Source organism: Phalacrocorax carbo, chromosome 11, assembly GCF_963921805.1.
Source record: "Phalacrocorax carbo chromosome 11, bPhaCar2.1, whole genome shotgun sequence".
Lineage (NCBI taxonomy): Eukaryota > Metazoa > Chordata > Aves > Suliformes > Phalacrocoracidae > Phalacrocorax > Phalacrocorax carbo.
Genome location: NC_087523.1, coordinates 16,083,355 through 16,099,308, shown reverse-complemented (window position 1 = coordinate 16,099,308; position 15,954 = coordinate 16,083,355). Strand labels below are relative to the sequence as shown.

Genomic DNA, 15,954 nt, shown 5'->3' with positions numbered 1-15,954 from the left:
GGTGGGTGGGCGCACAGACACACATATATAAACACATGTTTCACTTCAGAGCAATTTGCAAAAAAATACTCAGAGCTATTTCTACCAAGGAAAGCAGTGGTGACATCCTGCACCGCTCACCTCCTGATGTTGGAAGTTAAGTAACCATTCCTGCTGGGTACATGCAATGGGAAGGTGAGCGGAGCTCCCTCTCTCATGCCTCAGGCCACTTTCTATCATATTGACTTCTCTGGCAGATCATGAAGGATGGGAGTGTGTGTGGGAAGGTTAACACAATATGTTTCAGCAATGAAAAGAGTGGCTCAACAAGCTAAAAAAACCCCAATGATATTAATTCTGCAGCTTAAACAATTCGGACAACACCTGACCCTAAATCTACTGCTGAAATTCTGGCTAATTTCAGGGTTTTGTTTGGAGCAGTTTCACCACTATCTGAACAAACCAGTTAGGAACATTTTTAAAAGAAACCAACACCCTCTGCTAACTCGACAGTGTTGGCTTCCGCACCTACTGCGGAACTGCCTATAAAGCGGGTGCTGAGCACCCTGACGCCTTGTGCTCCGTTTTCAGGGATCACCAGCTGGAGCTTCTCCCTGGGAGGTGCTGTGTGTTACTCCCACCAGGAGGACATAGCTTGCATCAACTGTATTTATGGCATTAAGTGAGGTCATTGGGTTCTTTTTCGGTTTCAGATTTTGTTTTGGCAACTGTGTAGATACTAGGACAAACACGTCAAAGCTGTCTTTTTGGATGTCTTACCCTGAAATCCCTCTTGTAATTCCTATTCTCTTCTATTTACTACAAGTGAAACTCATCCCAAGCAGACAGCTACATAAAGGCTTTGTGTCATTAAACTAGCTACTTTTATGCCTTGTGCTCACCCTGTGCACAAATAAGTGTAATCATCAGACAACAAAGAAAATCAGCTAATTAAACTAAATACCTTCTCCTCTACTTTTCTCAGCCAGATACCACTCCCAGCAACTACCAGTTCATTGAAAGAGGCAATAGTAGCATTCATGTCCGTAGCTGTTCCCTTTTTCTCCTTTTTCTCCTCAAACAATGCATTTTTTGCTTTGTTTCTTCTTTGTCTTTCTCAGTCTTGTACATTTGAGATGCTTGAGGATGGTACAGATGAGGAGATGAGCACTTGTGCTTCGTGTTTCCTTATGCTGGAGGTTGAATTCATAAGGCCTGAGGGCTGCTTGCCTTGCACACTAAAAGCAGGGGCCTTGAAATGGGTAAGGGTGGGCCCTAGGTGGTTCCAGGACAACGTTTCCAAAGTGCTCAGCTGCGGTGAGAAGAATAATGCTGTGTGTGACTTGGCTTCAAAGTCCACCTGCTCACAGGCTGCAGGACCAGCAGATGGTGGGAGCTATTTGTGGACTGGAGGATTTTCTTTCAAACTCAAACATCTTCTGTCTATGGACAGTACTCCCTGGCCATTGCCCTAAAAATGTGTCTCAACTCACTTCAAAGCCCAAGAGCAACCACAGTCGATCTTGCAGTCAGGATGTGCCTGTGAAAGTGATGTACACTCCTATCACCCGTGAAAGCAAGAGGAGCCTGCCAACTCCCTAGCCCATTTAATGAAAGGGGCCTGATAGTATCAGGACTCTTCCACTCCATGACCAGATGTTTAGCATAGTTGATTCACACCCGCACAGATAGGTCTGCCCCTTTCTGGCACGCACAGCCTGACTGTATGCGGCACAGATCAGAGCCTCCTGGAAGCACACGGCTTGCTACACCTGCGCTGCCCTGCCCACACTCAGTGCTACGCCCCTGGATCCCCCCTCCAAGAAAGGGCAACTCAGCTGCTCCTCCGCTGCTGTTGGGCAACACACGGAAGGCAGCTGGGTGCTGTACAGAGCGTTCGCAGATAGCCGGCTATCCTCGGCTCTGTCATTTCTGCACTTCCTTAGATCTGCTTGGTCCTCTACATGATCTGGGGAGCCCTTTGGCTGGTAAAGTGGGAGGTCTGGGAAATCTGGTTCTTGTTCAGGGTCCTTTGATTTCTGCTGAACAATGTGTACTTTCTGATGCTCTGCAAGCAGTTTGCTGCCATCCTTGCTCTCCTCTAATGTTTTTTACATCAAGAAGCCTCAACGCACTCCATAAACACAGTTGTATCCTAGTTGTACAAGTGAGGAAACAGGGGCACACATTTTACTTCTGTCTCTTTCTATGAGTGTCCCAGTTTTGGGAAGCTGAATTTTAAACAGTTACAGCCTAATTTTCAGTAATGTTGAAACCCAGCATAAGCACCTACAAATAATGCACATTTTGGAAAAGCTCGACCTAAATCATTGACCCAAGGTCACACAGCAGAGTTAAGAAGTGAATCCAGATGTCCTGATGATTAGCTCTGTCTACTGGCACTCAGTCAAGTCTTCCTTCCTAAAATAAGCTTCCTGAAGCATCAGACTATAGTCTTAGAACTCCCTTAAATACGCAGCACTGGTAAGAACAGATTTTCAAATGAAGGAGGGGGCAAAAAACCCAGTTCATTATTTTTTCCTCAGGTGATCACTGACTGACCAATGAAAGGGCAGCTCAGCGTCATTTGATCTCAAACTTCTTCCTATAAATAAAAAAAAGGAAGACTCTTCTCCCTTTTCAAACAACACGAAGAAAAAATGTTCTGCATCAGTAATCCTAGACCTGAGTAATTTAATCTGCTCTCTGTTGCAATCTGTTTCCCATGTGTATCACCAGCCTGGAATTTCTGGAACTCAATACATAAGGAAGCTATTCAAAAAAAGGAAATACTACGACAAAAGGATTAGAGATAGGTCTGAACCAGACTGAAAGCCTCCCTATACCAGAGGAGAATTCAGCTCCTGATTCAGAGTTCAACTTCTTGACTTCAGCCCAAATCTCAAACCCAAAGGCTGCCAAAATGGTGGAATTTCCCAGAACCAGCCTGCCTCTCACTTCTCGCACAGAGACAGAAGAAATGAGAAAACAGGTTGAGGAGACCTGCAGTGGTATTACAGCAGAAGTGGAACAGCACTAGATGTCTGAACAGTAAAACTGCCCTATAGAACAGACTCTTTAGTTGGAAGGGACCTACAACGATCATCTAGTCCAACTGCCTGACCACTTCAGGGATGATCAAAAGTTAAAGCATGTTATTAAAGGCATTGTCCCAATGCCTCTTAAACACTTACAGGCTCGGGGCATTGACCACCTCTCCAGGAAGCCTGTTCCAGTGTTTGACCACCCTCTCAGTAAAGAACTGCTTCCTAATGTCCAGTCTATGTAAAAGACCTGTGAGAAAATTATAGAGAGCTTTAGTAGTTAAAATTCAAAGTCTCCCATGCAAGCTTACTTAGAGTTTTAGCTACTTATACATTGAATGAATATCAAAGGATTCACTGCAGCTGAGCTAACTGACCTCATTCAATCTTTGGCTTCATGCATCCAAGTTCAAGCATAAGAAATTTCTTTACCCTCTTGGTGTGTTTAATTTTGGAGCATTCCAGGTATAATGTGCACATAAGTCAAAAGGAATTTAAACAAAGCCCTTACATTTCAAAATTTGTCTTATCCTCATTTGGCTCTGAGAATTTCAGCTGCTTTCCTTAAATGATCTGCTCACATCTGCTCTCCAGCTGAGCCGTGTTCATGCCCCACTGACCTTACCGCTGCCATCTCTGTAATCTTGCAGCTGAGAATAACCAGCAATGCACCCAGTCCCTGTAAGCATCAAGAGCCTTTCAAGAAAGAGGAGGTAGAAAAGAACCAGCCTTTATATAACAGGGAAAAGAAGGATTTCAGAGAAAAACCATTGTTTGACTAAGGTGAGTAATGGGAGCCGGGCGCCTGAAGTGCCCCGGCCCAGCTCCCTCGGGCAATGGGAACCAGAGGCGTCAGCATCTTGCAGGATTATAGTCTACAACGGCAGCTGGCAGATATTTTTCTAATAGAAAGCACAGCAGCATCGTTCACACTCATTTGATTCTATTTGCTGCTGTTCCTATTCAAACCCGGCTAATCCGATCAAGTTATTTCTTGGCCTGTGCCTTAAAGCTGAATAAGTAAACACCTTTCATAAGGCCTGAGCCCACTTGTTTCAAGTGTATGATTAAGGGCTGGACTTGAGCATTATTGTGAGAAAACTCATCTCATTACTCAGAATTTCCAAAATCACTCACAGTTGTCTTGAAGTGCACTTTTCCATTCAGTGTTTTACTTCCTGCATTACAAATCTATAATACGGTTGCAAAGGGTCCCAAAACCAAATATACATTTGTGTCTCAGCTGCCCTAAAGAACAGCTCTTTGAGCTGAGAATAGCTCATAACGGCACCAGTTAGACACTACGATGCAAAGTATTTTCTACGGCTACCAAATCTTCTCTGTAGATGTCTCTTCTTGTTTACTGTGAAGAAGACAGATAATAAATATAGTCAGCAAACGTATTTTGGACAAAGTCATGCTCATTTGTAGTATTTGCGTTAAGTAACACTAGACGACTTATGCACCAGAAAAGACGTTGATCCAAGTGTAATTCCATTGCTGTTACACCAAGGCTGGATTTGAACTATTGAAGCTTACAAATTTTTTTTTAGGAAGAACTGCTGCCACTTATGTTACTGGTATTGTTAATAATTCAACCAGTTTCTTTCCTTCTTTAAAACACACCCCCCCACCCACTTCTCTTTCTCTTCTCTGAGGCACTTTTAACTTCACATCCAATGTTCTCTTTTGCACTAGCTTGCCCACCTCACTTCTCAGCTAGCTCCCCAGAAGATGGTTATTTGTTTTGAAAGCCTCAGGTATAAAAGAATATTTAAACAATTAATTGCAATCATGTTCATCATTCTGCATGATACCACTGATATGCACTAGAAAAATGAGAAATCAAAACTCTCCTTCAGAAAGAAGAACAGAGAAGATAAACATCCACAGATATCTCTCTCTCATTACTTTGTTATCTTTTTTAGACTGCAAATATGTCAGTCACTGGAACACTTTCATACTAGGTCATTATTGTTACACATATTATGCACAAAGACCCAAGGCCTCATTCTGTCGTAGATAAGATATTCACGCACATCCTTTTTTTCCCTTGCAGTTTATTTGCATGGCTGGATGGATAATCATCCATAATAACAAAATATGACTCAGCACAACTGAATGTCTACTTCGCTTTGGGGATTCTCTTGGAGGTTTTTTTTTCTTAACTATTTAAGACCTGAAAATATGTGTCCCTCCCAGATAATGTTCATATGAAAAAGATCTGAGTAAACACAGAGACTCAGGGGAAAGGGGAACGGCTCAAACAGCAACGTTTCTGCTATCATGCCCTCACAGAGGCTCTGTCCATCTCTCTTGAAGGATAATTATCCTCTACGAAGTAGTTAATGGCAGCAATGACGGATCATGCCATCCTGCCGAGCAATCCTGGATGCATGGATGTGGCTGACAAGGACAGCAGATCTGTACCTAGAGGTATCTGTGGTCGCTGTTTTTTGAGTAAGAGACTGGGCCAGCTGAAAACGCTGCAGTGTGAGATCGCATCTCACCTGGGACAGAGTGGAAAGAGCATTGAGAAGCTTGGCCCTTGATTTAGCCAGATCCATTGGCACATGCCTCATTTCTCAAACATCTGTGTAATTCTTGGGTGAAAACAACAGGATTTATTTGTGCTTTCCAGAATTAGGATAAACATTAATTTATTACCTAGAGCTTTCCTGACCAAAGCACCTCAAACAGTAATCCATATACCAAAAATGTCCATACTGTATTTAAAACAAAAAAAAGTTATGCTGGCCGAGAAAATACACATTAAAACCAGCTGATGGAAAGAATCATACTGTAATGTGCATGCATAAAAACCACACGGGTAAAAAGGGAGCTTGTTTCTGTGATAATCTGACTACGTAATACCACCAAGGCCAGCAATATCCCTGACAAACATCTACGCAGTAGCACGAAGCCAGCAGCAGAAGTTAAAAATGTCCATGACCTTTAGCTGGCAGTCCCACTTTCCTCAGAATTTCACACCGTGTTCGAGAGGCAAATATCATCTGTTCTCCCAACCTCCTTCCTTCACGCACTGCTTTTGTGCATGTCTCCTAAAAATTACAAGCAAACTATACAATAGTTTAGCCAAAACTGAAGCAGGGAGAACATTCAGTTAGGCAGAGAGAAAAGCTAACTTCCTGCTTCCTTTTCTTCCTCCCATCAGCCCTTCTGCAAAAGATGAGTAGTAAAATTCCTATCCCCTGAAATTACTATTACACCCATCCTGATTTAACATTAAAGTTTCTTCCAATTTAATTCAATTTTGTTTTCAACAAGTGAGAAGTGCAAAGCAAACAAGAAATTAAAGCCTTGTTCTTAATTATTGCTTATGTACAGCCAGTGCTTCAAAGAGCCAGTGGAGTTATTGCATAGCAATTGCACGACAGGGGCACAGGGCACCTGGTCCTGGCTCAACTCCCAGCCAAGGACTACGCTCACCACCAAAGCTTGGCATTGGATGGGCAGGTGCAAAACCGAGGCAGAGGATGGTCATTTTGGTGCTTAGGCTGTTGTCATCCTACTGAACCCAAAATTAATTCCTGTGCCATGATCACGTTGCAGTGGCAAAATCTGCAGCTTTGTGCTCATCCTGTGGACAAATGCTGCATGTTGCAAACCAGGATGAAGCTGGCCGTGCTTATTAGCGTTAAGCATGTTTCGCTCCCTTCAGAGTGAGCCCCTGGTTATGATCATTGCTGTCACAAAAAGTAATCCAAAGTACCTAAGCTGCTTTCTTCTACGCTAAAGTTTAAATGAATAAGAAATCAAGTACAGTACCACAAAATGCTTCTCTTCAGCCTCAGAAGCTTGTTTACCATTGCCACAGTAGCTGAATTGCTGAATGAAATATTTACATCTATTCATGCAATCAAACTCATTTTCCTTAGGAAATAACTGATTAGGTATCTCACATCTGTTCCTGACAATGATTTAAGCCTGTGCTGATCCATATCTAGATCTGACATGAATGTTAATGTTTCAGAAACAGTCGTCCTTAATAGGAGGGTGACAACAGGCTGTCCGGGTCCGGTGGCAATTGACTGCAATTGGGAAGTTCTGTATCTACAGGTGAAGGATGACACAATCAGCCCACAATTTTCTTTAACCTTATGACCCAGGGCTTAGGAAGCCTGGCAGGAGACAGAAGTTAGAGTAGAGCTTGACGTGGAATTATCTTGAGAATTATCTTCCTATCCCTGTCAAAAGTTTTTAATATCTCACAGATGTTTGCTTCCTCTATGCAGAACAGCAATCCTGCTCTACCAGACTCCAGCACTGCATGTCATCCTTTCAGCAACATTTCCCCATCAGGGTGCTTTGATTGAAGATGCTGCAAGTGTTGCAAGGCTGGGAGGAAAATCAGCTGCTAGTAAAGCTGATTGAGATGATTCCCTGATAAAACACTATGTTCATGTCAGGAAAGACACAAAAATAAATTCCACATTTTTGCTCAAAAACCAGCTGTTTTATGGGTAAACAGTCAATGCCAATCCACTGTTAGAAATAGAGAGAGAAATCTAATGTTTAGTTAATCTGATTTAATTCATCCAGCAATCCTCTTTTCCACAGGAAACAAGAACTTACAAAAAAGGAGGAAAAAACATGTATTTATCGCAATGGCTCCAAACTCTGTACTCTTCTTTACTACACAGAGCAAGGGAGAAATCTTTGTCCCCCTCGGGTCAACTGCAAAGCTCTTCAGCATTGCAACGTTGTGTTAAAGATGCCAGTGACAAAGGAGATGATCCATATTACTGCTCCTTCTGGTACGGTGCATCTGTCGAGATAACAGTGCTTTTTAAATTCTGACAAGAGCAACTAAGAAGAAAACTTTGGCAACACCTGTAATCACTACAAATTTTACTTGAAGGTCAAGGAACCAAATAAAAACAACTGAAGAAAATGAACATTTGCCTGCAAATGACCTTGTAGAGCTGGAAATAAAATATAAATGAAGTCTATATAAGTGTCTGAAGAGTAATCTCTGGAACAGTCAGGAATGCCTCATAAAAGTAGATTTCAAACACAATCCAAAGAAGATTAAACTGACAATTCATCTCTCTTAGGACTTCTATACATCATAAATAGGCATTATGCCTTCTATGTAAAGCAGCTCATTATCTGATTTATGCACTGATATCTCTTCTTATTCAAACAATTCAAACTGGACTATATTAGAAAATCCCAGAATAGTTTCCTTGGCACTGCAGCTTTTGAAATAAGATGATGATTTATATTTATAAAATCTTACTTACCGTGCAATCAAATTCATGTTAATATAATACACTCTCTCTAAGGACAATTTTAAAGAAAGATGCTATTCCAGCTGGATCACTTATTAATATTCATATGCTTTCCTTCAAAAAAAAAATCAAAACACAGAAGTTATTCTTTGCGTTAGTCTTCTTTCCATCCCTCAAGCAAAACCAGATATTCTGCTCTAGTCACAACAGCCTACTACCAACAAACTAATCAGTCTAACATTCTACATCTTGATAGCTCTACTAGCTGCCTTTTTATATGCCCAAGATAAGGACATCAGCTCAAGATTCAAAACATGTGCCCTCACGAGACAAAGTTCTGATTCAGCCTCATTTCTTGTTTCCAAAAGATTTAGTGGCAACTTGAGTCCATTGCATTTATTCTTCTCCCATTTTAGGCAATGGGTCTTTGCCCTTTCCAGACAGTATACTGGGACTACTACAGAATCATATACACTCTTCTACCCTAACAACCTTCTTCTCAGACTCTCTACTTCCAAATTCTGAATTATTTCCAGAAAGTAAAAAAACAGAGTTGTAGACAATTTCCCACGTACTAAAATTTTCAGCAAGGGTTCCTGAGTTGTGCAAACTTCCCTAAATAATGGACTTCTTTTCCAGGCCCGATGAGACACAGATACCAGGAGGTCTTGTGGTTGAAGAGCCAAGTCCCAAGAGATGTGAAGATGCCCCAGATAAGAAAGTGATTTAGCTTCACAGAAGTCCATGCTCCAGCAGAATGAACAATGAGAACCGCCGGTCCCAGGACAGGCACCCAAGGGCCAATGTATACTCCCTCTGCAATTACACAGCTCCACATCACCACTGCTATGTGGGAGGCTAACCCCAGAGCTTATGATGGAAAGAAAATAAAGTAACTCACTTTTTCTGTGTTAACACATTGTCTCCACTAACGACAAGCCTCAGCCCTCTGCAATAAGCAAGATTAAACAGCAAATGTAGGTGTTAAGATTAGCACAAAGAGTTTGTTTTATTAATACTTCCTACTATGCCCCTTCCATTAAAAGCCTGCCCCAAAGTGAAGCCATTCCAATTATTCTATTTGAGAGAAAAAGCAAACTGTTGATATTAATCTTTAATATATACATCAGTAGCGGAGTCAACCAAAGTCCCACCTTTTTACTGCACATGACTCACTCAACACACACACTTAATAAAATGTGATTGGAAACAGCTTGATCAGAGTGAATATTTTTAATTTACTGTAAATCGTGCCAGTGTACATTGCACTCAGAGACAGGACAAACAGGTTTATGGCCAAACTTCCTCAGCAAGGGGCGTGACCCTCCCCAGCTATTACAGCCTCTCTAATTGCTGTGTTTGCTGTGACAAGCCAACAGTGGACCAAACACACAGCACCCTCCTCTGTACATAAAAATATATTTGCCATTTGTACCATTGAGCCTGAAACAGCCTAAACCCAAGGGCTGACTCCCATGGACATTTATTTTTCTCTTTGGGTGATACTCTGGGAGAGGTCCTCGCTGCACAGAAGTTCATGGAAGTTCAACCTTTGCCTTGATTATGGTCAGGGGTTCATTTCACCCGCTTCAGACAAAGCCTGTGAGTTCACTTGAAAATCTTCCTATAATGCTGCCGCGTCTACGCAAAAGAATGGCAATGGGAGCTATTATCAGCTCATCTATTGTTCATTTATTTCTCAGAAAAATTGTTTATTTGATATGTTGCTGATGGTCAAAACTTTATTGTCCTGAAGCAATGAGCCACGCTGTGCTGTGAGTTAAAACAAGATTAAAGTAGGCTGAGCCCAGAAGAGAACAAACAAACCTTATTAATTTCATTTAAGCATGTGTATATGCGTGTGTTTGTGGGCTGAACAGATGAAGCAAGAGAGGAGATTAGCATTTTTATGGATATGATTCCTGACATTGCTACATACTTGAAAATCCTTTCTAAGCTTGGGCAGTTTGTAAACAAGAATAAACACACCTACAAATATCTTTGCTTTTATCTATTAGTCAATCAATTAATCAACCTGCCTATAGCTGCCATTCAACAAAGCACCTCACATTGACTTATAGACCACCCATAGGTGAGGGGAACAAAAATCATGGGGAGACAGAGGTCCAGCGTAAGGGACTGCTGAGCCGTGACACTGCCGTTGGGAACAGAGGGGCTGGCCCAAATCCCTGCCCAGAGCCAGGGCGCAGAGAGCAGCGCAGGTGACAACTGCAGGTCCAACACGGGCACTGGCCAAGCCCAGGGTACTCAGTGCAAAACCCCACACATTTCTATTTCATGCAACAGGTCCCTGAGAAGCAGCCCCGGAGGACTGAGGTCCCCGAAGCTGATGGAGGGTGACATGCAGGGTGGCATAGTCCTCCACGCCATGTGAGCAGTGGTGTGGGGAAGACGAAGCCCTTTGCTCTCCCTGTCTGCTCAGGACCCCTGGCTGTTAGAGACCCAGCAGGAGGGTGGCATAGCTGTCCCCAGTCCATCTGCTCCGCAAAAGGCAGGCAGCACTAGTGTTCAAGGCAGTTGTTAGCCAGTGTCACCTCTTCGATCATACCCAGAGCATGTACATCACAAGCAAACCATCTTATGCTCATCTTCCACCACCATCAACAGGAGGCTGTTTCCAACTCTCCTGGGTGTGCTTGTGTGTGTTTGTGTGTGTGCGCCAGCCCTCCAAGTTAGAGCTCCAAGGTCCTCCTCTGCCTCCCTCTCCTCCTCCTAAGGAAAGATATATTTTAGTGTTCTCTCTGACAATGTTTAGTGAGCCTTTTGGTTACCATAGTTTTATGCGCTAAAGAAATGTCGACAAATTAATCAATTATACAATTGCGTTTGCTTAAGAATACAAGTCAGTCAGATGATTCAATGCATTTCAACAGCTCCGTGGAGTTTGGTTAACACACTTCCTCTTCTACCATCTCAGTATTATCCTCATCTGCACTGTCATCTTTCCATATTTCAATTTCTCTTTACAGGCAGCTTATCAGGTACGTGATCTCTGCTTCAGGCTAAGTCAAGCTGTTTTTCTTCTTGCTTGCCTGCTTGTTCTCTGTCATTCTTTTTCTTTCCTCCTCTCTTTCTTGTAATAAAATGTATATTATACATTCAACTTTCCTATAACAAAACTGTGTTTTAAAAATTACAATTCCATCACTAATGGTCAGCAATTACTTCTTTCTTCTAGAGATTATCCTGTACACTTGACAGACTTTTGCTCCAATCAGCACCAGAGCAGAGCTGATTTTAAGTCCAGCTTTGCAACTTATTTAGGAATATCAAGTAGAAATGGAACAGTGGGGATACTAACCCCAGCACTCCAGTCTCGGAAAACAACACTATTAATGGCTACTTCACAACCTCTCTTCAACTGTCCAAGATGCACCAGGAACCCCAAACACGTCCTCACATCCTACAATAAACTTATGATACACATCAGAAGCACAGAAGATTTAACCGTGTTATGACACAGAGAAGAGCAGGTGAAGATCACTGCCAGTACCACATGTCCTTGTATCCACACAAAGTTCATTAAACAGTGCTAGCAACAGATCCCAGAAAACATACCATGAAGTTCAATATGGTTACTGGCAACACAACCCGAAGGAAAAATGCCTCTCTGGCCCAAAATCTGATGAACGGGTTAAACCAGGGAGCACGCCAGAAAAAAACGCAGGCAATTGTGCCCGTCTAATGCTACAAGAAACCTCTGCACTGCACACTTTCAGTGTCTAGTGCTTGAGAGGAAGGCAAGCATGGGGAAAAAGAAGATTCAAATCTGCAGCAATAGGAAAAATTCATTCTTGCCTTGGCTCGCATTCTTGGGAGAAGCCTTGATGCATGGGATTAATAGTGCAAACAAAACCAGGTGCATTCTCCTTTCAACGCTATGTTAAAAATACGACTGTACTGAAGGCCAAAGGACTAACTCTGCAAACTTAATTTCCTATCTCCAGGAACTCTCTAATTTAATTGTATAATCTCTTTCATAAGATTATCAAGATCTATCTCAAAACTACCCTAATTGAAAGACTATTACACAACTTCAATCCTTAGGTAGCTAGAAGCTTTCTTCTTATTTCCCATCCAAATTGATTCATGACCAACTTAGACAATCTGATCTTGTGCGGATGCTATTTTTTGACTTAGTTTCTGCCTTCTTGCTGTTTAGCCCCAACGCTGTGTAAAAAGACCTACTGTAGCCTGTCCCTTCATTTGTTCAACTGTCCAGAGCTAAACAAATTATGCTCTTTAACCTCACTTCATAAAATAGACAGTCCATTTGCGTAAACACTTCTCTCGCCCTCCTACTGTTGTAATTTAACATTTTCCTGACTGGGATGTCTGGAGCTATGCGAAATCCCAATGGGCTACTCCATGAGCAACAGAAAGCTCTTGTACCGATGCTCTGCATGATCATTTTTACAATGGTAATATCACAGTTCCTTGATTTTCTGATACTATTTTCCTCGGATATCCAAGGATGTCATCAGTCTCCTTCACAGCTGTATCTCACCGCTTGCTTGCAGGTATCTCCTGATCAGCCAGTGCATCCACATCTCTCCCTTCTGTCACAGACAGCTGACGAGGTCCTGTTTCACACTGGAAATTCTTGTTACTGGTCTCCATGCTTAAAACTTTGCATGACTTTGCACTCAGCACTATTAAATGTCATTTTATTTCTATCACTCAAATCAACAGAGTCATCTGAATTCCTTTCATATGATAATATGCTCCCCCTCCATATTGACAATACCTCCCAACTCTGTGTCATCCCGCACAGCTCCTGGGCACACACCCAAATCCTACCCACAGGTCAGAGCAGCTCCATTCAACAGGCGCAAGCCTCATCCCAAGGGAGCAACAGCACTAATCTCTCTCCATCCTGATGACTTTCTTTGAATACCTCTCTCCATTCAGACAACTTTACTTGCACGCAACTGTTGTATCTTTTCCTTAGCCTGCTCCTTTTCCACCTTTCAATTCTTGTATCGAACTACCATCTTCATTTTAAGCAATAATGTCCTGTGGGGCATGGTGTCAAGTGCTTGGCTTTAGATAAATTACATTCCTGCCTTACCCCACCTAAATAATCTGTTATACAAAAAAAGATGTTAGATTAGTCCAGCACAATCCATCTTCGATAAAATCTTGTTGTAATTTAGCCTGCTTCCTCATTATTTCCATGTCTAATTATGCTTTCCTACAAAATACGTCATGAGACACTGCGTAACTGCATTCAAATCAGCAGGCCTATAGTTCCCTGCATCGCTTTTTTATTTTTTGACTGTATAGGGACTTCATGTACAGGACACAAATGCTTCCCCTCTTCTGCAGCTGAAGAGCCATGGGACAGCCTTGCTGCAAGCCGTGCAGGCCTTGTGCCACTGCTTTCAGTACTCCAGCAGTGGGGTTAGGGGCACTTCTCTGTTTGTCTCACTAAGATATTTAAATTTTGCTTGTTTTCTTTCCTTTTTTCTAACTTTGCTATGAATTGCTTTCAGTCCTCTGCAGATTTGTTAGTAATGACACTCTGTTCCAGATTCTGCAGAAGGTTCTGCTTTCATGAGAAAGTTGTGTCATTATTTAGAGACATCAGTTCTCCTTTCAGTTTAGGCACAGCCAATTTCAGTTCTGTGTAAATTGACTAAGTGTGGGTTTTGGCTGAGCCCAAATAAGTTCATTTGAACCCAAATAAGTTCATTCAAACCAAAATAAGTTCATGCAAACCAAAATAAGTTCATTCAAACCCAAGTAAGAATGTCCTTACAGCAGGTCACATCAGGTTAATCAAATCACTTTAAAAACAGACTTAAACTAAATTGGTGTAATCTCCCCATGTAGACACGGCCAAAGCCAATAATGGAATATGAAGTAGGTCAAAGTCTGTCATTAATTGAACACACCTCTGCGGTTTGACTGAATCTGCTGCTTCTGGGGCTGAGCAGACGTGCAGCCAGCAAGCCCAGCTGTGTAGGGAGCACTTGTCAAGGCCTTGCCACCACCTTGGCCTCATGTGATACTGGGGCTCAAGTGGGACTGGAGTAATAATAAAGAGGCTTTCAGAGGGCTTCTGCACAGGGGCACTGCTCGTTCGGCACATGGGCTCATGCGTGCACCAAAAGCAGGGGAGAAATACGGAAAAAAGAGAAATGGCCTCAGCCTGGGCAGCAGAATGGAACAGGCATGGCAGGGCTGCCGCCAGGCGAGCCCCACCGCTGCAGCTGTGCCGACGGGCAGAGTCGCTATTGCAGTGGGACGACGTGGGGCACATCAAGCAAAGCGTGACCTTTGGTGAGCAAAGGTTGCCATGAAAGAAGGGTGTCATCCATATGGTAACAAATACAGTTTTTGTACCTGCCTGACTGACTTAACTGAGGTTTGGAACTAAAATGATACAGAGGTGTATAATTTTAACAATACAAGCAAAGACTGGTCCATACTATTTTGGTTTTAATAGGTTATTATTTTGGTTAAAGCCCTATTATTCCACTAGAATCCATAACTGTTCCAGCACAAGCCTGGATTCAGTTGCTCTGGTACAGGCGCGTAGCTTATTCCCCCAGCCTTGAAGGGATGAGCTATGTTGGCATCAAAACTGTTATATCATTACATGTGAATCTTGGGAGGTTGTGTAATTTAAGGCAAAACAATGCAACTTCTGTGTATAGACAAGCCCTAGCTCCAAAATGTAAAGACATCCTACCATTTTTTTGATACTAATAATGAGCAGAAATTGGATTCAATACCAGTACCTCTGACATGTAATGCTGCTTCCAACACCATGAGACTTTAATTATGAACTACTCATTTGCTAATTTTAATCTTTAACCCTGAGCTATTTTTGAGCACTTCATACATGTCTTAAACCAGCAAAATCATTTAATACAGACATAGTCTGAGTGCCTAAAAACCAGGAACCATCACATACCTTACTGCCAAATTTCACTGAAGTTTGTAGTTTATAAAAAAAAATTCAAACCAATTTTACTTTTTCCTCTAGCTCAAATAACCCTAATCCACAGCTCTAATGCACAGAATAAATGCGCAGTAAGCAACTGCTCCTAAAGCCATTTGCATTTTTCCTGTCACATCTTCCAGCAAAATTATAAAGATTCAGTAGCAAACTTGTTTAGCCCAAGAGATACAGATGTCCCCCTTCCACACAAACTTCCAGGTTTGGCTTAGCTCCTGAGCCTCCTCTCCTCATTAGCGCTCGCTGCGTTTGTCAGGACTCCGTCGGCGACAGAGCCCCGAGTGCTGTCCTTACGGCGCTCAGTGCCTCTGCGACGCATCGCTGACACTCGCGTTTACTCTGATTAGCACATTACAGGAAAATTAGCTTTTTTTAGACACAGTTTCTAGACAACCAAAAATCCAAATGTATTCTCCTGACTGGGTAATTACAGAGAGGTGTTGCAGCCTAGGAAGTTTATAAAAATTACGCTTCCCAAGCAAAACAGCACATGCTGTAGGTTGTTCAGTACCGGGGGTTCGCACTGCATACTGCTGAAACGATCTGCTGCTTCGGGCAACGTTCTTAGGACCTATGAGGACCTTAAAGCCTATCTATCAAAACCACGAAGAGCTAGCTGTCTCTTTAAGCCAAATTTCCATTTCCAGAGCTAGGGATTAGCAAGCAGCGATCCAGCAAAGTAAGGACA

General features: G+C 42.4%; 1 protein-coding gene across 5 annotated transcripts in view; it reads right to left on the bottom strand.

Moving 5' to 3' along the window:
• Window positions 1-15,954, bottom strand: part of PASD1 (PAS domain containing repressor 1) — a 96,136-nt gene that overhangs the window by 36,146 nt on the left and 44,036 nt on the right. The window contains exon 2 of one of the 5 annotated variants that reach the window (XM_064463205.1): window positions 9,180-9,227. The exons of the other annotated variants lie outside the window; for them this stretch is intronic. The gene's annotated coding sequence lies outside the window, so the exon portion shown is untranslated. The remainder of the gene's footprint in view (window positions 1-9,179; window positions 9,228-15,954) is intronic. 5 annotated transcript variants of the gene reach the window in all.